This window comes from Pelodiscus sinensis, chromosome 2 (assembly GCF_049634645.1).
Source record: "Pelodiscus sinensis isolate JC-2024 chromosome 2, ASM4963464v1, whole genome shotgun sequence".
Taxonomy (NCBI): Eukaryota; Metazoa; Chordata; order Testudines; family Trionychidae; genus Pelodiscus; species Pelodiscus sinensis.
Genome location: NC_134712.1, coordinates 157195576 through 157218926, shown reverse-complemented (window position 1 = coordinate 157218926; position 23351 = coordinate 157195576). Strand labels below are relative to the sequence as shown.

The following is a 23351-nucleotide window of genomic DNA, read 5'->3' as shown; positions in this document are numbered from 1 at the left end:
CCCTCCATTTGTGTAAAATCCGTGTGTGAGTCAAAGGTGGTAGATAGCCCCTCTCTATAAATAAAATCTTTTCACTCTTGCAATGAAAGATTTACCTGGCAAGCAAAGCTCTGTAAAAGGGTTTGTAAAATAAGTTTCTACTTTCCTCACTTCTAAAATGGACAATCAAGAGCAGGCAGTGCTGGGCTCATTGAATTCAATTTAAATTCATGGGCTTTTTGCCTGAAAAAAACCATAGTCTTGGTCTGTAAGGCTATGTCTACACAGCAAAATTATTTTGAAATAACTAGTGTTATTTCGAAATAACAGTCCGCATCTACACAGCTGGCAGTTATTTTGACATAATGTCGAAATACTGTCAAGCTGGAAGACTTCTTAATCCGATTCCTGTAACCCTCATTTTATGCGGACTAATGGAAGTTGGAGGAAGAGTGCTCTATTTCAAAATAAGTGCTATGTGAACAGCACCAAAACTCGAAATAAGATATTTCAAAATAAGCTATGTAATTGATGTAGCTCGATTTGCATGGCTTATTTCACCCTGCTGTGTATATACACCCTTAGCTTTTTTTCTAGATTCTTGATCCAACAGGATCTGTGTTTTATAATGATAGATCCAACGTTTTATTGCACTCAAGTGCAGTAATGGAAATCATACTAAAATGTTAGCAATGTGTCTCTAAGTGGTTATCATAAGAAGTTTGTATGCACCAAGGTGAATTTATCCGGGGAATAAATCGTCACTGCAATGTTAAAGAATGTGCAGTCTTCCAAAAGCAAGTGCATCCAATCCTCTCCTGGAGTTAAACAGAAAGATGAAAAGTCAATTGGGAAAATGAATTAGGAATGCACACCGCATGCCTCCTGCAATGGTGTGCAGTGGAGATACCTGTGTAGCAGCTGCATAAATAGCATCAGAGACAGTGAGACAAGGCATGAGAGAATAGAGAGTCCTGGCTTGGGTAGGTATGTACATGTCTCTTTATTTGCCCAAGCCATGCCTCCCTATCTACAATGCTCTTTCCAGCAGTCTAGAGTCTCACTGCCTCTCTGCTCGGGGAGCCTTTCTCTGCTACTCTGGAAGACTGTGAGAGCCTTCTGTGGCCTCATGTAGCTATGTACTGCATGGTACTCGCACACCTTGAATACTGTGTGTAGTTCTGGTCATCTTGTCTCAAAAAAATACAGGCAGTCCCCGACTTACGCAGATCTGACTTATGTCGGATCCGCACTTATGAACGGGGCTTTTCTCGCCCCGGAGCTCACAGGTGGTGGGTCGCCGCCCATGTCTTACGGGGTGAGAAAAGCTTCTCCCGGTCTCCCTGGTCTGCTGGGGGGGTCCAGCAAAACCGCTGGACCCCCCCAGCAGACCAGGGACACCCGAGCAAAGCCGCCGCCTGGGCGGCTTTGCTCGTTTGCCCGGGAGCAAAGCCGCCCAGGCAGCGGGACCCCCACCGCCTGGGCGGCTTTGCTCCTGTCCCCCTGGTCTGCTGGGGGGTCCAGCGGCTTTGCTGGACCCACCCCCCAGCAGACCAGGGGGACAGGAGCAAAGCCGCCCAGGCGGCGGGGTCCCTCCGCCTGTGCGGCTTTGCTCAGGTCTCCCTGGTCTGCTGGGGGGGACTCCCCCCAGCACCCCAGGGAGACAGGAACAAAGCCGCACGGGCAGCGGGTTCCCTCCACCTGTGCGGCTTTGCTCGGGTCTCCCTGGTCTGCTGGGGGGGAGGGGGCGCAGCTAGTGTGCCCCCCCCTCCCCAGGAGACCAGGATTTTGTTGCGGGACGCCTCGGGTAGAGCAGCTGGGGTGCTGTTGGGTTGGTCCTGTGGGAACCTACCGGGCAGCACCCCAGCTGTTCTGTCCCAGGCTCCAGATTCAGCAGCTGTTGAAACTGATCAGGCTGATTCCAGGAAGCTGGGGGCAGAGCAACTTTGCCTCCGGCTTCCTGTAGTCAGCCCCTGTCAGGTTCAGTGGCAGCAGCTGAATCTGGAGCCAGTTCCGACTTACATACAAATTCAACTTAAGAACAAACCTATAGGCCCTATCTTGTATGTAACCCGGGGACTGCCTGTATAGTAAAATCTGTGTTATCCGACCTTGTATTGGAAAACTCTATAAACTGACATTTCTAATCTTCATAGAAAGTCTGGTTTATAGTCAAGTTGGAGCGTGGCCACTTGCTCCACAAGGCTCCCCAGAAACAATGACATATCCTGGCTGCTCCTCACCAGAGGAAAACCCATGAGGTGTGTAGAGTGTAGGAGGCAGCTCAGAGCAGGGGTTTGACATGGGAGGGGTTTTGGGTTGTCAGAAATGGGGGGCCTTTGCCTTGGGGGTGTGGCTCCCCACAAGCGGTGACCTGTCTCTATTGATCCTAGGTGGAAGCACAGCTAGATGGTTTTGCATGATGATGGTTTTGCCACGCCCTGTCCACTGGCTCCACAGTGCTGAGTAGACAGGAACTGCAGCCCATGAGAGTTGCAGAAGCAACACCTGCAGGTGAAGACATTGAGCAGAACTGCCAGGCTGCAACTCTGCTTATGAGAAACGTGGACAAGTCACCACTTTTGTGGAACCACCCACAATGAACAGTGCCTAGATCTGGCACCCCAAAATCCCTCTGATTAACTCCTCTGACGAATCTCTTGCCCATAAACACCTCCCATACCCAAACACCCTCCCTTTCAGTTGACTAGAAATTTTCACTTATGGGCACTCCCTATTCTCTCAACATGCTGGATAAAAAAAAGTATTTAGTTTATATTCGAATTTGAAAAAGTACAGAGAAGGGAAACAAAAATGATTAGGCATATGGATCAGCTTCCTATGAGGAGAGGTTAAAAAAGACTGGGACTGTTCAGCTCAGAAAAGAGATATGGGAGGATATGATCGAAGTCTATAAAATCATGAAAGGTGTGGAGAAAGTGAATATGGAAGTATTTCCCCTTCAAAGAACAAGAACAGGCTTCCTCCCCCTCTCATCCTAGTGAAATTAATAGGCAGCAGGTTTAAAGCAAACAAATAGAAGTACTTCTTTACACAGTGCATAATCAACATGTGGAACTCATTGCCAAGGCATTGTTGTGAAGGTCAAAAGGGAAGAATTAGATAAGTTCATGGAAAATAGGCCTATTAATGGCCATTAAGTGTTTGCACAGTCACCTCTGCAAGGTCTCTTCTCCATATCTGAATATTTGACTACAACTTGAATTGATTGCTGGGAAATAGGAAACACTGGATTTCTTCAATTGTGCTGCTGTCCTCTGTAATATCAGCAAAATGGGTTCCTGCTGACCTTTGCAATGGAAATGTCAGTTCCCTTGAACAACTCTAGAGAAAGTTTCAGAACCCCTTATCTGTTTGTTCTATATCAGGGGTTCCCAAACTTTTTGACACGGGGACCAGTAAATCCATTCACGAGATTTTGGAGGACCAGTAACATTCATTTGCATATTTGCATATTCATTAAGCAAATGATGAATATTCAAATAAGTTGTTTCTGGTCCTCCCAAAGCCCCCACTGCCAGCGTTAGCAAAGCTTTTGATAAAGTCACCCACAATATTCTTGCCAGCAAGTTAAGGGAATATGGATTGGATAAATGGACTGTAAGATGGATAGAAAGCTGGCTAGATCTGGGTTTCCCAAACTTTTTATGTTAGTTGGAACTGGTTTTTTTAATACTGTTTTTTGTAGCCCTAAAATATAAACACACATAAAAAAAAGAATGAAAAATGAATAAATTTTTAGTTTTCATCCAGCTGCATCCTCCACCCAGCCTGGGCCAGGGCTTGGGGGACCTGGTGCTGCATGGGCACTCCAGGAGGTGGGAGCAGGAGCAGACTGGGAGTAAGGTAGCTGCCGCCTGCCCTCCTGTTCTCCCTGGCCAGCCCCTCCACCTCCCCGCCCCCCGTCCAGTCCTGGTTCTGCCGCCTGCTCTCCTCGATTTCTGTTGGACAGCCCCACTGCCTCCAACCCTGCTTCCGCCATCTGTTCCCCCCCCCCACCCCATATCCACAAGACAGCCCAAAGCACTTTTTGCGGAAAAGCATCCGTGGCCAATCTAGACACACTTTTGTACAAAAAAGCCCCGATCGCCATTTTCGCAATCAGGGCTTTTTTGTGCAAAATAAATCTCAGCTGTCTACACTGGCCCTTTTGTGCAAAAGTTTTGCACAAAAGGGACTTTTGCCCAAATGGGAGCAGCATAGTATTTCCGCAAAAAGCACTAATTTCTTACAGTAGGAAGTCAGTGCTTTTGCGGAAATTCAAGCGGCCAGTGTAGACAGCTGGCAAGTTTTTCCGGAAAAGCGGCTGATTTTCCAGAAAAACTGGCCAGTCTAGACAAAGCCCAGGAGTAAGGAACCGCTTCAGAGTCTTTATTCAAGAAAGAACTAGAAGGAAATAGGCAAAGCAAACAAATTAGATGTTTCTAGTGAAGTCGCAGAATGGGAGGAGATGCATGTTATTCTACATAAATTAATTACTGACAAAACCACTGAATCCTGCCTTCAAAGATCTTATTGTTGCAATCTAGAGTCTATTATGACATCGTGCCATGCCATACTCCAACAACGTTAGCTCTGAGTGAAAATTTTCAAAATTTTAGGCTTCTGATTTTGGGTGTCTTGGTTTTCAGTGCCCAGCTTGGGTCAGATTTTCACAGATGCTGTACAACCTCAATTCCAAGTGAAATAAATAGAAGATGCAGCTAATGTTACTCCATTTGGGGGAGCTAGGCCTTTTTATAATCTGCCTAATGGGGTAGGCCCCACTCAATCTAGGCATTTAGAGAGGGCATTGAAGGACCCTGTGTCTCTTAGCATGACAGAACATGAAGTAACTGACGATAATAAAGTTGCAGGTCCTGAGCTTAAAGAAATTGCCAATACAGTGGTGAAATGGGATCCACCTACTCTAGTCTGGTCATCTGGTTTATATTTAAATGTTACATGTTGTGCTGACTAAGCAACAAATTCAACTGCTCTCGTAGTATACCATGGCTTTTCACATGATCAACAGCCACTGCTTTCAAAAGATCTTGTAGGCCTTGCAACATACAATACCAACATTGTCAAATCTATTTAGAACTCATCCTTGTCAACTTGGTAGTCTCAGCAAATGCGCAGTGTGCCACAGGTGCAGGGTTACTAACTGAATTTGTTTTACTGGTTGGATCATTGGCTTCCCCAGCTCACGTTGGGTACTGATGCAGAGTGAGACCTGAATTCTGATCCATGCTCTCCCCCACGTCAACTTGCTAATCCTGGAGTTATGTAAGAAGAAGCCATCCTGTTTTGTAGCTATAGCCTTGGAAATGTAAATCAGTGGAAACTAACCACTGAAAATCTGCAGGAATACTTTCTAAAGATTACAGGTTCTTTGTGTTTCCCATTATAAAGCATCCAGATCTGTGCTTTGGGATCCAAAATAACCAAAATAAACCTTCATTTTTGACAAGTCTTAGAGGGATAGCCATGTAAGTCTGTACAGGCTGTCCCCGGGTTATGTACAAGATAGGGACTGTAGGTTTGTTCTTAAGTTGAATTTGTATATAAGTCGGAACTGGTACATATTGTAGGGGAAACTCTAGCCAAACATTTCTCCAGAGCTCAGTTTTATTCTCCCACACCTCACTTCCCTCAGTCCTTTATTCTCAAGCTAAGGTGTCTGCTGAGAAAAGCCGCTCCGCATCTCCCTGGTCTGCTGGGGGCGGGGCGCTAGCTTCGCGTCTCCCTGGTCTGCTGGGGGGAAGCAGCTAGTGCGGGGTTGCCTCACCCCATTTGTAAGTAGGGATCCGATGTAAGTCGGATCCATGTAACCTGGGGACTGCCTGTATCTGCAAAAATGAGGAGTCTTGTGACACCTTGAAGACTAACAGATTTATTTGAGCTTTAACTTTCATGGGTAAAAAACATAGATGCCTGGAGACACAGGACTCCTTGTTGTTTCTTCACTTTTGAGAAGACTCCAGATCAGTTGAAAGCTCTAGATTTCAGTGCTGCTGAGGCAACTGCTCTTGGTAGTTAACACTGCCTCGGTCTTCCTATTACACTTTCAAGGTGACCTTTGGCTACAGGAAAGGCAGCTCATTAGTGTGAGAGGCAGCACGGCTTAGCGTGTAAACAAGGGACAAAGCAAGGTATTAGTCCCATCTCAGAAATGGACTCCCTCTTGGGCCTTTATCTAGTCACATAGGACAGAACTTTTAAAACCTGGCTGTCCAAAGTTAAGCATTTGAGCCCAAAGGTGCTAAGTGTTCATAGCTTCCATTGATTACAGTGGGAACTATAGCTGCTCAATATTCCTGAAAATCAGGCCAGTTTTTTACTTGAGAAGCTAAATAGGGATTAAGGTTGCTCACTTTTCTCAGATGAGCTTGCAAATATTGGCTTTATTTCTCTGAGTACATCGACACTGAAATAAAAGACCTGCAGCACAGCCATGGCATGTCTGGGTCAGCTGACTCTGGCTCGTGGAGCTAAAAATTGCAGTGTAAACATTTGGGCTCAGGCTGTAGTCCTGGCTCAGAAACCTGCAAGCCCAAATGTCTCCACTGCTATTTTTAGTCCTGTGGTCTGAATCTTGCAAACCCAAGTCTCTTGATCTGGCTCTTTCTCTCTAGCTGTGGCGGGGTTGTTATCGCAGTGTAGGCATATCTGCTGTACCTCAGTTCTCACTGAAGTGGAGCTAATAATAATTGCCTGCCCCGCCGTGGTTTGTTACCAAATTTAATAATTGATGTTTGTAAAGTTCTGAGCAGTACTAATGCCTGAGTCCTATACCTCCCCAAGAATGGGCACCTAAACTGTAACAAGAATCAGTTTTATTTTGAGAATTGACCCTTGCCAAACTTATCTAAAAGTTGACAAATATACGCAGCTTCCAATATCAACAAGGAAAGAGATTATGAAACTCTTGCTCATTAAGTATAGAACACTGAACAACAGGAGTAGTCCCACTGACTTCTTTGAAACTATTAATAGAGTACCACAGTATTCAGTGTGGGAAAGGGTAGCAGACTCTAACTTTAGTTAAAATATATGTCTCTAATTCAACTCCTATTAAAGTCCTTAGGAGCCTTTCCATTGCCTTGAGTTGCAGTGAGTCAAGCCTGCAAATCAGTGTTTCTCAAAGTGGGCTTCCTGCGGTGCCCCTTGGTTGGAAACCAGAGCCAATAGGAGCCTCGAGACTCCGTGGCTGTGGACCGTTTTGGTAAACATTGTGCCACAGGCCCGCTAGCGGCTTTCTCAAAGAGAAACACTGCTGTAAATGCATATCTAAAGATAGATGGTAATTTTCATGCTCTTTATAAGCTCTTTAATACCCAATTTTAAATATCTCTGCCTTTTTAGTTTGTGTGGTGGATGAGTCACTGGTGTATGAGCATATGGCATCTGTATATCCTCATTGGAATTTGTAATCTTAGAAAGGATTTTCCATGCCATGAGTCATTATGCTGAGTTTAACATCTGAAGTATTTGGCACATTTGTATTCATTTGTGTGCCACTCAAATGGTGAGCCTGATACACCACAAGATATGAAAACACTGATGCCTTCAACCTTGGTACAGTTAATATGCTCAGCACCTCCAAATGAAAAGCACTAGTTTTTTAACAGTAAGGCAATACATTTAGAAAGAAGAAATTAAATTAATTGTGTTGGCTTGAAATGTGAAGTATGCAGTAATTCCATCGCCTGGGGAGTTCTTTCAAATGGGCAGACCTTGTAGCTTGCCAGAGCTTCAAACTCTCAACACATGATGATGTTTCTAACAACAGAAAATCCTTAGAACTGACTCATTAAAATGCACACAAATAGTCAATGGAATCTTCAGCCAGTATTGCTTCCTTCTTTAAAATATAAACAGCTTGAAGTTACAAGGTAAGCAGTTTAAAAAACAAAACATATAGACATTTATAATAAATATCTACTGTATCTGAAAATAATTGGGATGGATAACGCCAGTAAAAAAAGGGCTGGTTGATTTATCCCTGTACAATTGTAGGCTATGTACATTCTGGTCAGAGGTTATTTTTGTCATCTATTGATACGGAACCATTTGAAAAGCTCCTTTATTAATCTTTAATAATATGTTGTGAAATATTATGTTAAGTTTTATTAGGCCATTTGAGTAACTTTCTATAATTAGATGACGACTTGGCAAAAATCAACTAACCTATAAAAAAATTGCTCCATTTAAAGTGAATTTCATGACCTTGATTTCTGCAGTATTTTATATGGCAGGACTTACTAGTAGCCTGTTGAGATTAGTTCATCTCCAATTTAAATAAGGGTCTAGTTCACCCCAGCACAGTCTGCAGTTTATAACTTGTTGACATTGTCAGTGGTGTTGTACGCATGTAAATGAGCACAGAACTTGAGCCACTGTCTCAGAGTTTTCTAGTTTATTAACATAGATTCCTTGTTAATATATATCAGTTTTCACCTCCTTAAGCATGTGTTAGAGGAAGAAACAGGAGACCCAGGAGCAAATAGGGTAGAAAGGATTACGACATTCAACACAATGTCGGAGTGGCAACAACTTGGCAGTAGTTAGAATCTTCATCTATTTTAGTATGTTAATTCACATGTCTATCACTACTTTTCCTAAAGCCTTATTTAGTAATGTTAACTCCCATAAAATAAATATGAATAAGCAAATAATGAAAACAATTTATACCCATCCCTTATTAATACTTATATAATTTCTAATTAAATCAGCAATTTCTTATACTGCAAACTAACAAATTACAGCAATTACAAGAAATTTGACCTTGGAAATGTTATACAGAGCCAATGAGGATAAGCAAGAGACACAACAAGGCAGAGCAGCTCCATACCTATCTGGTTTCCTAGGTTACAAAAGAGAGGGCGAGAGATCAAGGACATATATATATATCTCAAAACATAATACTGGTCTCAACTAGACCCTATTGTCCCAAACTACAAAACAAAGGAAAAGGACTTGTCCAAGGATAATGCCTGCTGTAGCTGAATCCTTAACCGCGAATGCAAAAAGGCCATTTCAGACCTCTATTAATTTTACACCCCCAACAGTATGTAGCAAACATATTTCTTGATCTTACAGTGACCCTATTCCACCTATGTAATGCATATTCCTTTTGGGACTACTGCAATAAACAGCATATTTCTTTGATAACACTGCAGTAGGCAGCCAAAAGATTTTTTAATGATCCATGAATGCTATTTCAAACATACCTGCCTATATGTTTGCTGTGTATTGTAGAATTTTCTATAATATATAAGGCTCTTAGCCTATAAAATTTTAAGCATATGCTTAACTTTAGGTATGTGAGTATCTGATTAAATTCAGCTGAACTCTTAGAGAGTTCAGTGTTAAGAACAAGTTTCAATCTTTCCAGTATTAGGACCTACAGTCTTCACCATCTAGCTAAGAGTTTGATTCGGGAAACATGTAATGGTATTTTAAATTAAGTAAAAATTGCTGAAATGGTCTTTTGAGGTGATCATGGTGTACTTCGTATAAAGGAGGCAACTGGCTTCTTCATAAAATGCAGATTTTATTTATTTTAGAAAACAAGGAACAAATAAGCACAACAGAACAAAAACAAATAGCAAAAGTGTAATGCTTTTACTTTCTATTGATAATGTGGAGATATTTTATAGAACGAGACCAGTAACTTTTTACTTTTATACAAAGAGCCCTGGTATTTTTAGAGCTTGTATGCAACATCAACCAAAGCTATCTTCCCTGTGACTAATTGTAGCAAACCTTTAAGTTTTCTACCTTCTCCTTTTTCTTTAAGTGCCCTTTCCTGGGATGACTTCATAGGAGAAATGGCCCTTTAAACCTGGGGGAAGCTATAACCTGTGGCACATAGGGAGGGCCGTTTTGGATCTCAATTGTGAAGTACTTCAGACTGCAACTTCTTTTTTCTCTTCAATTAGTAAGTACTTTGGCTTGTTTCTTGTTCTTTATTGGATTTTGTCCCCCATCATTTACAATTAATTTCATCTTATCATTGATGCTTGGATGGTTTATGAATGTGGAAGTCTTTTCTTCTTAAATGTTTTGGTAAATTATTGTAGTTAGGAAAAGGATTAAAAGGAAATGGAGGAAAGGAAACATTTTAATATGTAGAGAGCACAGATTATGCTATGGACCATTCTTCTGTGTGGGTAGATGGTTTCCCATTCAGAAAGTAGGAAGTTTAGGTAGCCTCTAGGTATGTGTTTCTACAGCCTTAATCCTGGATTAGGGCCTACTTGTTTGTATTCCTGTGCCCATTTGCAGTTGCTTTGTACAAGCTTAAAATGAAGGCCTAAAATACATCAGCCCTAGATGTGTGGTTGTTTGACAAATTTTACAGAGATGTTTATAGTTTGACTGCAGGTTAGTTTTCAGTGAACTGTTTACAAAAGGAGTGGAATTAATGTACTGCATTTAGTATAATCCCTTCCCTGCCTTTGATAATATTCCTTTATATTATTTTAAATAGAGTTTTTCAGACTTACTACCATTTTAATTGCTAACTTGCTTGATTTGGCAGAATCTATTTTGTTGTCCAAATTCTGTTTGTTTGGTTTCATTTCCTTTAAAGGTTTAACTGCAAGTATAATAACCTGCAATGCAGGAAAGTCTCAAGGAAATTAAAAATAAAATCAACAGCATAATTAGTAACAAAATTACCATGTGCCTTTTCCTTTTCTGTTTTAAATGAAACATTGAGGAAAGCAATTGTGTGAACTTGGTAAGTAGCAATAGAAATGCATGTTTAATAAAGATTTCAGTCATTTATTAAGCTCCTAGTAGATAATGGTTACCAAAAAAGTGTTGTGTTTTGTTGTTTTTTGGGAGAGAGAGAAATTTAATATTTTCTATTGTCAAAGTCTGATGAAGAGCAAACACTAACAAGATGGGATTTGTAAAGGATGGTTGAAGTAGGAAAGAAGGGTTCAATTTGCCTGGAGCACACCTCAGCCAAAGTCTTTGTCTCATTCCTTTGTACTAAACTACAAAATTTATACAAATATCCTTCAGGTGTACATGTGCTTAATATATTGTGACTGACAATATAATGCTAGCACAGGGGTTGTGTTCAGCAATATTCAGCAGTTGATATGTTTTGGACACTATTCTGGGAACATCTGTATAAAGGGGAGGTGAAGGAGGGCTTGTGAGGCCTAAGCTCTTCTTATGACTGTCAGAGGCTGTTAAGTCCACATCTTAAAATAATTTTAGTGAACATTAAGAGCTTAAATACCTTGAAGAGCTTTACTCTAGCTCCCTATCAATAAAATGGGGACAATAGTAGTTTCCTGTCTTGCTGGGGTGGTATAAGGATAGATTCAGAGGTGCTCGGATCTGTGGTAATGGGGGCTATATAAGTAGGTTAAATGTATTTAATAATTTACTCTTGAAGGTGACCTCCTGTGCCATGTTGCTCTCTCTGTAGTAAGCCTGATTTGAACAGCTCAGAGGCTCCCAATAGAACGTGCCCTATATGCTGCTGTTAAACACCTGTGGCCAGCCCGTGTCAGCTGACTCAGGCTTGCAGAGATTTGGCTGTGGGGCAGTAAAATTTTTATATTAATAAACAGACTGGAGCCTGGGTTCTGGGACCCTCCCCACTCAAAGTCCCAGAATCCAGTCTCCAGTCCAAGCCTGGACATTTACAGTGCAGTCTTACAGCCTGAGACCCCATGAGCTGACACAGCTGTTTAATTGTGTAGTTGTACCTTAAGGCACTACAGTTACTGTCCTGCATGGGTTTTTTTTCCTTCCATTGTTAGCAGCTAATGTAGTAGTGTTGTAGCTGTGAATGGTGTATATATCTGGGGGGGGGGGGGGGGGAAGCAGAAAGATAAACATGGTTTAGAAGTTAAAGTGCAGGACTGGAAAACAGGAGATCTGAGCTCAATTCCTGCTTTGGCACAAAGTTCCTGTATCACCCTGGGTATTCATTTAATCTTTGTGCCATATCTCCTCATGTGTAAAGTGGGGATAATGACTTCTCCCAACTCTCAATGGTGAAGCCCTCAGATACTAGTGATGGTTCCCAACTAAATGCCCAGGCAAATAAAGATAAAATTTATTCTTTCACTTTTCTCAGCGAGGCAGTGTCAGGGCAATGGTAAAAATCCAAGCTTTTGGTCATGTTATTTAGTACTGTCCTAGATACCGATGTGTTTTAAGCATATGTTGGTGAATTCCTGAATTAGGGCCTGTTGACTCTCACTACAAGATTTATCTTTGGTGCAGAATTGGTTTGTTTCTTTTCACATGGAGATATCTATTCAAACCTAGAGATAAGTACAGGCAGTCCCCGACTTACGCGGATCCGACTTATGTCGGATCCGCACTTACGAACGGGGCTTTCTCGCCCCGGAAGTCGGGGCGACAAAGCCCCGTTCGTAAGCTGCTCCGGTGCCCCTGGTCTGCTGGAGACCGTCTCCAGCAGACCAGGGGCACCGGGCGGGTTCCCGCGCTTCTGAGGCTTTGCCAGAGCAAAGCCTCAGAGGCGCGGGGAACCGCCGCTGCTGCCGCTTCAATCTGGGTGCCTGTGGTCTGCTGGGGACGGTCCCCAGCAGACCACAGGCACCCAGATTAAAGCGGCAGCAGCGGCGGTTCCCCGCGCCTCTGAGGCTTTGCTCTGGCAAAGTCTCAGAGGCGCGGGACCCCCCCGCGGCTGCGACTTCAGTCCGGGAGCCTGTGGTCTGCTGGGGACCGTCCCCAGCAGACCACAGGCTCCTGGACTGAAGCCGCAGCCGCGGCGGGGTCCCTCCCTCTGAGGCTTTGCCAGAGCAAAGCCTCAGAGGCTCTGCTCCCCGTGTCCCTGGTCTGCTGGGGGGGGGGCGCAGCTAGTGTGCTCCCCCCCCCCCCCCCAGCAGACCAGGCTTTTGTTTTGGACTCTGGGGCAGAGCAGCTGGGGCGCTGCCGATTGGTCCTGCAGCGCCTGCTCTGGGCACTACTGGACCAACCCGGCAGCACCCCAGCTGCTCTGCCCCAGGTCCTGATTCAGCCGCTGCTGGTCAGTTTCAGCAGCGGCTGAATCAGGACGCCTGGGGCAGAGCAGATGGGGTGCTGCTAGGTTGGTCCAGTAGCACCCAGGAGCGGCGCTACTGGAGCAACCCAGCAGCACCCCAGCTGCTCTGCCCCAGGCGTCCCCAAGTCAGCTTCTGCTGAAACTGACCAGCGCTGACTACAGGAAGCCCCAGGCAGAGTTGCTCTGCCCCAGGCTTCCTGGAATCAGCTGCTGATCAGTTTCAGCAGCAGCTGACTTGGGGACGCCTGGGGTTCTTAAGTTGATTCTGTATGTAAGTCAGAACTGGTGGTCAGTTTCAGCAGTGTCTGAATCTGGACGCCAGTTCCGACTTACATACAGATTCAACTTAAGAACAAACCTACAGTCCCTATCTTGTACGTAACCCGGGGACTGCCTGTAGCTTTTTACCTTAATGCAGCTGTTCATAATCAGCCTATTACCTCATCTGAGTTTTATCTTGACTAGTTAAATCAAACTAAAAACTACTTGAGCATTGGCTTCACAAGGATTCTGCGCTGTTAATTATCTCGGTGTGAAAATGTGTCTTATTTCAATGAATACATAAACTAAATAATTGAAGCCTGATTTAGGAAAACACTTAAAAATAAGATTAACTTAAGTTTCTGCTAACGCCTATACCCATTCAACAAAGCATGTACATTTATAATTAGATAAACTTAAGATCTGTGCCTTAACTTCACTTTACTTATCTTTTAAATGGAATCTGTGACTTCCACGACATCTGAGACAGACCTGGAGCCCTATATATGAGCAACTAAGTCTTATTTTAATCTGATCAAATTCTCTCATGATATTATTTCCCTCTTAAACTGTATGTTGCATGATTGTCTGCTTTTGAGTCCTGACTAGTTTAAGTGACTATTAGTGAGAATTATTGAAAGACGGCTTTTATTTCTCATTTTCTTTCTACAATTGTAATTGCTGGTTTGGGGGCACATGTATTGTTTTAACATAGCTCTCCTACTAAATTGAGTCAGTCTGCTTTACACGTGTTGCTTAGATTAGAGTGAGTACTTTCCATTGAGGGGGGGAAAAAAGTTCCAGTTCCTTTTTTTAGATCATAAGCATCGTTGTGTTGAAATGCAGCTGAATTACATTTTGAAGTAGACGCTCTGTAGCAGTGGCTGTTGGATTTAGGTATTTTTTACAGTATTGTGAGATTTCAATTAAGAGACAGCAATACAGGCCTGCCAATTAAAGGGGGCAACTGCCCCAGGGCCTGGTGATTCAAGAGGGCCCGTGCCTCCTGGTGGCTGCTGCTGATACTGTACCAGCAGCTGTCGTTAGAGCCCTGGGCCCTTTAAATTGCCTCCAGAGCCCAATGTGGCGCATTCTGGGCAGCACAGAGGACTGCCTGGTATAGGCATGGCACGCTCCAGGCAGTGCTGAGGATTCACCGGGGGAAACTAGCCTCAGCCCCACCTCTTCTTCCTGAGGCCCTACCCCTTCTGGGGCATAGAACCAGGGCCCTGCCCCACATTACCTAGGAGCCCAGAGACTCAGTTGGCCCCACTGCAGGGGTATTATAGAATCTCATGAGAAGAGAAGGTCTAATATTTTGTTTCAAGAAAACCCCTGCAAGCCCTGGTCAAAGTGTAAGTCTGAAAGGGAGAAGTGTGTGACTGTGTACCTCAGAGTAACACCCAGGAGCCCACTGTTCAAACTGTATCATACCAATACCACAAAGTAGGCCTTGTGAGGTACCATTTTCAAGTTTTGCTTTGTTGAACAATAATATCCTGTTGGATCGTGTGTGCTGTGCTATCATTGTATGTGACATTATGAAGCACTGCTGTATGTGTTACTGAAATTTGTGTCACTGAGATTGGGAGTTCCCACAGCCAACCTTTCAGTTGCAACAAAGGACCAGCCAGTCATGTGCTGATGGCCCATTAAAAGGAATCCGCTCTCCCAGTAGCTATCTCTGAGACTTCTCACAGCGCTCACATAGGCAATGGAGACTTCCTCTCCAATAGGAGCTGCCTAACCCTAAGATCTTTCCAGCAAACTGAAAGGAAAATATAAAAGAGGAAGTGACATCACTTGACACCCCCCATCTCCTACCAACTCAACACTTGGAAGAATATCTGGAGAACAAAATATTTGAAATGGGAAAGGTGGTCCCAAACTGGACAGAGTCCAGTCTGTGTATTGTAAGCTGTTTGTACCATCTGTCAGGGAGAGAAAAGCTGCTCAGTTGAACTGTTGCTTAGACTACAGGTTGTACCTCCCTGGTCTGGCACCCTGGGGACCTCACTGGTCCCAGAGGAGGGATTTTGCCAGACCATGGGACGTCATTAGAGATGTAACAGTATAGTTGACTAAACAACTAACCAATAAGTGGGTGCCTGCCTTGCGCCGGGTCCCGGCATCAACCCCGGTGTGGTAGAGCTGGAGTTTGACAGAGTCGCAGCCGGGTCCCATGAGCTGAATAGTAGCAGTGCTAACCCTTATCGATTAATCAGTCCCGTAGTTGACAAAATGTTTAACTACCTGATTAATGAATTACATGCTTCTTAACATCCCTAGAGCTCATATCTGCCCCTCCTCCTCTGCTACTGGCCTCCCAGCCCTGGACCTACCACAGGCCCCACTTCCTTGCTGGTCCCCATCCTTCCTTCCTTGCCATGCTGGGCAGGCCAGCCCCCTGCCAAACAGCCCAGCTTAGCAGCCCTGTTGCAAAGCTGGAGTGTGCCCAGCAGCTCAGCTGTGGAGATTTAGACTCCTGGCAGCTCACTGGCAGCAGCCTGCAGCTCTTCCAGCCCACAGGACTCCTAGACACCTGCCCTCCACGAGGACTCTCTGGTCCTGGAACATTCATGGTTCTCCATGGATGTTCCTAGACAAGAGAATACTGGTTTACAGAGGTTCAACCTGTAAAAGTTTGAGATCCAGAAAGTTTTTACAGTAAGAAAATAAAACATCACTATATCTGACCTTTATGCCTAAGGTTTATAATCCCTTATAATCTATCTTTTGGTAGTGAATGAATCTGTCTTACATTTTAACTAAAACAGTATGCTTTGGTAGAAGTGCTTGGGAAATCTCAGTTCAGGTTAATAAGGGCTGTTGCATGTACCCTACCTCGTTGTCAGAGTGACAAACTTGGTAATGAATTTACTGACCAGTGCAAGATGGTATCACTCAAGGATGTAAGGCTGGGAAGTGAGATGGGGAGGGCAGGGAACTGGCTGGAGCACTTCTATTGTTGGTTTATGAGAGATTGGGAGGCCATTCATCTAACTCGGTTGTATCCCTGCCTGTGTATGTCTCTAATTCCAGCTCCTGTCAAAGGTTTGCAGTTTGACATTACTACACAGTGTGAGGGCTCGGTGAGACAGAGGGTTTAGCAGTCCCATTGTTCTGGTTGCATTCCAAGGTCCCCATCATGGGCAGTAGTGCTCAGATGATGCAATTTATCATTCCTTATTTGCTTCCAAAAGGTAGCATTTTAATTCACTGTCTCTTTAGCACCATACCTTATGCTGCATTGTTGTTCTGCTTTAGAGATGTGACTAAGTATCTTTGTACCTAACTGCTTAAAAAACTCACCAACATGACTTCTCTTGCTACAGAAACACAATGAAAGTCTTAATAGTGGCACAGTGTATTCCAAATACCCCATTTCTACTGCCATGCTTCATGGAATCTACACTAATTTATGGCCATTTCTGTTTTTTTCTGGATTCTTCTACAAGATATTATATATTAAATCTATAATTTCACATTATAGAAAGGTGAAACAAAACTGATATTGTGAATCTCACAAACAAATGAAGATTATATGTCCTACTGTATTTGGATTCATATCTGAGGCATCTCTATATGTCTACATTGTACTTACCTTTTTCAGAGAAAGCATGAGTCATTTTAGGAAAGCATATTCTAAACTGCATGCTTCAAAGTGGCAATCAGACTTGTTTGTTTGGATTTATTTTATTAATATATCAAATCTCTGTTTAAAGAACAAATTACATATTTTTAGTCCCATTCCCATCCCTCAGTTTCCTGTGTTGCTTTCCCACTGTCTCTTAAAAAAATTTAAGGCAGAATTAACGTGAAAATTTACCAACCTAGGCACAAAAAACAGTTCACCTGTTCTTTACTGGAAAAATTTAAAGAACAACCAATAGTCTTGCAGCACCTTAAAGACTAACAAAACACATAGATGGTATCATGAGCTTTCGTGGGCACCAACCCACTTCTTCAGTTGAACAGAGTTATTAAAGGTCCAGTTTCTAAATAAATAGGGGATGGGCCTTTAATACCTCTTGTGCATTTCAAAGCCGAAGTATCCCGCTGGCCCCAGGCTCCACCTGGCATTCCAACTTTGAAATGTGCTAGAGACCCAGCGCTCACTCTTATACATTTCAAAGTTGGACACCACTGCGCCCCTGCCCCCTTTCACAGAGCTGGGGGGGACCGGCTTTTAAACCGGCTCCCTGCAGAACCCCCTCATCCTCCTGCCTTGCTGCCACTTTGTGATAGACAACAAGGGGTGAGGGAGCAACTAGTGTCGACTATCCAATGAGATTTTGCTTATCAGATAGTTGACTAGTTGATTAGTCGCTTACATCCCTAGTGTGTGTGAGACTTTGACACAGTGTGTGGTACAGAAATACGAGACTGTGTGCAGCAGTGATTCTGTGGCACAGAGACTGGGAAAGTGTGAGAGACAGCGAGTTTGTGTGCTGGCTGCTGCTGGCTAAGTTTCTGAGAGAAGCTACACTCTGTTTCTTTAAGGGAAATAGTCCTACCCTGTTATCTCCCCCCACCCAAATCTACAGTGCTCTGAGCCACATACTTCAGATTGGAGCAGCTTTGCTGACTGTGTCTCCCCCTCTATGATCCCTGCTCCGCAGAAAGGGGGTTTAAGGGCAAGGGTACACTCTGACTTCAGCACTCCCATCTCTTCCCCCCACCCTGACTCTGCTTATCTAGCAGGAGAATCCTGGAAGCAGCTCAGCAGCAGGATGGAGCAAAGTGAGGGAAGGGACAGCTGAACACATGCTGCCAGCTGCAAGTATGTATCTCTGCTAATGAGCTGGAGGGGCCAGAGAAAAATGCCTGGCAGGCCAGATCCAGTCCCTGGGCCTGAGTTTGCCCACCCCTGTCCTAGAGTCTTAAAATATTTAGCCAATTTATCTTTCAGTGTGGGGGGGGAAGGTGTGCACACATGACACGTATATACACAGGTGCGTAGATATAACCCTACATAGCTTTGTTTTTTAATCCAGTCACTTAACTTGCCAAATCTCACATTCACTTACCTTTTGTGTATTTACCATTCTTAACTTTCAACAAGTATGGTCCACTACAGCAAGGCAAAGTCTTTATTGAATCAATTAGCGTTAGCCACCATTCTATGCTTTAGGAAAAATATTTTATAGTAGCTTACCATTTTTAAGCAAATCATGAGTGGCTTTTAGGTATGGATGGCCAGTTCAGTTAAAATGAGGACTAGTCTGTAACTTCAGCCCTGAACTAAATTTCAAGATGAAAGTTCAAAGAAAAAAAATTTTTTTGGGGGGGGGGGGAAATGCACAAGAGATGTAGAGATCTAGACACAGTGGAACTGCTCTGCCCTGTCTTGCTTTCCTCACCACTCTGGAACATTCTTCAGGGTTAGGTCAGAGTCCTGTGTAACATCTTTAGTCCTCCCTCTTCTCCAAAAGAGCCTTGCTTTTGCCTTCTGCCTTCAGTCTCTTCTTCAGGTCTCTAAAATGCCTGGTGAGAGTGTTCAGAGTAAAGTACCAGTTGATTAGTTATCAGTCCACTTTGGTGGATTTGTTTTCCTCAACTGGCCATCATCTTTGTCAAAGGGGATTTCCATTCAGGTAGAAGACTCTGATGGTTTAGCATTCTTATTCCTGGCAGAGAGATAACAATATCTCCTACTGGGTGTTCCAGCACAGTATGGAGGCAACAGAACAGCTTTAAAATCAAAATGGTTTGCGGGGAGCGTCGGCCCCGGGCGCGCGGCGCTTGCAGGGGGGAGGGGGAAGCGCCGGCCCCGGGCGCGCGGCGCTTGTGGGGTGCTTGCGGGGGGGGCCCTCCACCCCCGGGCAAGCGGCTATGGGGGGGCCCCCGCCCCTGGGCAAGGGGCTATGGGGGGAGCCGCCCCCGGGCCCGCAAGTGTCCCCGTCCCCTGGCGCCCGGCGGGCGAACGGTCCCGCCCCCTGGCGCCCGACAACCTCAAAAGGTTGGAGACCACTGATCTAGAAATATTCAGACCTATAAATCTATCAGATGGCTACTTTAGATTCAGTTGTAAAAGTATCTTATTGTCTCTTTGCAGCAGAAATATTCAGGTGATTTAATCTTCAGAAAAACAAGCAATTTATTTTTAATATTTGAATAACAGATGTTGCTATTAATGAAATATCCCAAGGATATATAGACCATGCATTATGTAAGAATCACCTGCAATGGAATCAAACTGAGCAAAACAGGTTCACTGCAGTGTTCTAATCATGTCTTTCTATAGGTTTTGGTATGTTACCTTTCAGCAAAATAATCAGATTATAGGGTTATATTCAAAAGTCTGTCAGAAGGGCTTCTAAAGAGCATTGAGCTCTCTACAAATAAAATGATTGTGTAAGACTCATAACAGATGAGTGCTTCTGTGTATAATTTGATATTTTTTCAGTTGCAAGTAAGGATTCTTACTGTATGGTTCTTAGCAATGCTAATGAGCTAGCTGCAGCAAATTGAATCTTGAGACTTAATTCAGGTGGATTGATGGTCCCTGTTTCCGTTTTCAGGAGGATTTTCTCTCCCTTTTTTTAAATAGGAATAGGTAAAATGATTTAGATGAAACAACAATCAATCCCAGTTTTAACCCAAAGCTAAACTATAACTAAAGTTCAGTATACTATTTTAAATCACACAACTTCACATTTGGCTTAGTTAGGGCCAAAACACTTTAAAGAGAGTGTTCTAATGCTGTTTCTGGCCTCTCTGGAACCAGAAAGCACTGGAGATGTCATGAGAAGACCAGTCCCCCTAATCATGAGGCAAGAAACCAAAAGTGGATCTGCAGATTCGCCAACCATGGTTTAATCAGATCAGATGCTACACTTTTATTGTGATTTTCACTGTACCCATGCCAAATGAGTGGTATCACTGTGAAAGAGACACTGTCTATGCACAAATGTCTGTTTGCACATGCAATTCTGGGGCTTTCAAGTGACACCTTTATGAAGTTGCTTAGTGGAGGAGAGGAAAATGGAAAGGATTGCACATTGTGCTGCCTACCAAGTGCACTCCCCACACTTACGTTTGCCAATTTTGGTTGGATGTATTCCTGGAAACTTCATCGCATGACACATGCTTTCATTAAAGGTTTTTTTTAATTCTTGGAGACTCAAATGTCAATCTTGGAAGATTGGCAATCCTATAACTCCCCTACCCCCGCAACCTCCGCCATCTCCCCTGTCCTCACATGGCCCTGCTAGCGGCCTGCCTCACTTAGCATCTCAAGGGGGCTTCTTGAATAAACTCTACACATTTCTTTTTTGTCCTAAACCCTTTCCACACCATTTCTGATAGGGCATGTCTAGACTGCCCACAGCTTTTGAAATAAGATATGCAAATTTGGCACAAATTTGCATATCTTCCGATCTCGTTTTCAAAAGTTTTTTTGGGAGGGGGAAAGCAGTCTAGATGTGGTTCTTTCGGGGGGGAAAAGAAAACCTTTTTTGAAAACCCTCTACTCATTTTTTTTCAAAAGAACCGCTTCTAGACTGTTTTTTTTTTTTTTTTCAAAAAAACTTTCAAAAGCCATGGGCAGTCTAGATGTGCCCATATGGTCAGTGAATCATTGCAAGATTCATCTGAGTACTTCTATTCTGCTTTATCCTATATGGGTTCTTACCGCATTCTCACCACTGTAGGTGAATGTATTTCAGTAATACATTAAGTGATGACTCATATCTTTCACATGGCTTATGTCCTCATTCTCCCAAGGGAAGTCATTCTATTTGAAATCTGTCTTGTTTCTTTCTTGTCTATTTTGCAGTATGAAGACTTAGACTTCCATAGTTAAATATATTTGAGCCCCTTTTAAATGTATACAGGCAGTCCCCGGGTTACGTACAAGATAGGGACTGTAGGTTTGTTCTTAAGTTGAATCTGTATGTAAGTTGGAACTGGCATCAGCCGCTGCTGAAACTGATCAGTTTCAACCGCGGCTGAATCTGGATGCCAGTTCTGACTTATATACAGATTCAACTTAAGAAACCCAGGTGTCCCCAAGTCAGCTGCTGCTGAAACTGATCAGCGGCTGATTCCAGGAAGCCTGGGGCAGAGCAACTCTGCCTCGGGCTTCCTGTAGTCAGCTGCTGGTCAGTATCAGCAGCGGCTAACTTGGGGATGCCTGGGGCAGAGCAGCTGGGGTGCTGCTGGGTTGCTCCTGTAGCGTGGCTCCTCGGCGCTACTGGAGCAACCCAGCAGCACCCCAGCTGCTCTGCCTCAGGTGTCCTGATTCAGCCGCTGCTGAAACTGACCAGCAGCGGCTGAATCAGGACGCCTGGGGCAGAGCAGCTGGGGTGCTGCCAGGTTGGTCCAGAGCGGCGCTGCGGGACCAACCCAGCAGCCCCCAGCTGCTCTACCCCAGGGGTAGGCAAGAAAAACCTGGTCTGCTGGGGGGGGGCACTAGCTGCACCCCCCCAGCAGACCAGGGAGACGTGGGTGGTGGGACCGCCCAAGTCCTCCACGGCTTTGCTCCATCTCCCTGGTCTGCTGACCTGGGAGACGCGGAGCAAAGCCGCAGAGCACGCGGGCAGCGGGACAGTCCAGGCGCGCCTGGGCTGTCCTGCTGCAGGCGTGCTCCAAGGCTTTGCTCTCCGTCTCCCTGCAGACCAGGGGGACGGGGAGCAGCTTTTCTTGCCCTGGAGGACGGGGGCGGCGAACCACGGCGCATCTGGGCGTCCCGCCGCTCCCGTCCTCCGGGGCGAGGAAAGCCCCGTTCGTAACTGCAGATCTGACGTAAGTCGGATCCGCCTAACTCGGGGACTGCCTGTAATTATTAGCAGATGAAAATATGTAAATAGCTATGCCAAAAAGAGCAACATTTAAAACTTCTCCCAAAATCTTCTACACAATTCATGATTTCCCAAAGCCTTTGGTTAAAAGAAAAACATAATCATAAAATTCAAATGTATTAACAGTGAGGTTGGAAACCAGTAATACAGTTTACAAAATCTAAAATTGAAACAGGCACTGAGGCAGGGCGGCATTTGGATCCATTTGAGAGAGAAGTCAACTGCAAAGCCTGCAGTCACGTGACCTTGTGTTATGGCTATAAAACCAAACCTTCTATCTGAACTCTCCCTCAGCCCCTATTAAGTGGCTTGTTCATCTGCTTTATGGTTATACAGCAAATATCCACTCTACTTCCTTTTGGTTCAATTTAAATTATTTAATGTGATACTTCCATTATTAAGTAAAAATAAGCCCTTTCTTTTAAAACTGGAGAACTAAATCTATTCTTTAAATCAAAAGGAGAGGTTAGGTAGTTGAGCTGGTGACTTTGAGTAATTCAATTTTTGTATTAGGGAAGGAATGTGTGATTCTACATTGAGTACATAGCAAATATGAATAGATGCAGTTTGCTGCAAATTATGTAGGTGCATGTGGAAGGGATGCATATATGCACACACGATCAGAATTCAGGCACAGTTTTGTTACGCTTTTTAAAAATCTATAATTGCTGGAATGTACCACTCATAAGTGAAGGGGAACTTAAGAGCTGTTGTCCCACTTACTTGGAGAGTACACAAGTTCATAGACTTGCTAATTCAGAAAATGTGCTCGATCAGTGTGGAGAGGGGCAAAAGCAGCAGTAAAGAACGACAATAGTTTCGCAAAAAAAAAATCACTGCTAGAATTCCATTGAAGAAAAGAATTACAAATTCTTTGAAATTTTGTACTGTGACACCAATGCCAGATCAAGAAGATTGGCATTGGGAAGGCGAGAAATGAGCAAGATATGATGGAAATCTTTGCATGTACAATACAGTCACAAGAAAAGTATAGATAATCTCTTTGAACTAATGACACCAGCATTTAGAGACCTGCATTAAAACTGAAGAAATAACAGACAAAATCACAATGGAAGCAAAATGTTAACACATAGCAGGTGGTGAACTTATACCCTGGGCAGCATATCTAATTAATATAGCCGTATTCAAAATGCAAAGCAAGACAGCCATTTCACATGAAAGTCTTCTGGGTCATTTACCAGATAAATGTAGTGAGTTACTCTTAGTAGCTGGATTGAACACAGCAAGCTTCTGCTCTCATT

General features: G+C 43.9%; 1 protein-coding gene across 1 annotated transcript in view; it reads left to right on the top strand.

Annotated features, from left to right (window-relative positions):
* The first annotated feature begins 9813 nt into the window (after window positions 1-9813).
* The window catches only part of VWC2 (von Willebrand factor C domain containing 2), a 175613-nt gene continuing 162075 nt past the window's right edge, over window positions 9814-23351 (top strand). The window contains exon 1 of the mRNA XM_075921688.1: window positions 9814-9925. The gene's annotated coding sequence lies outside the window, so the exon portion shown is untranslated. The remainder of the gene's footprint in view (window positions 9926-23351) is intronic.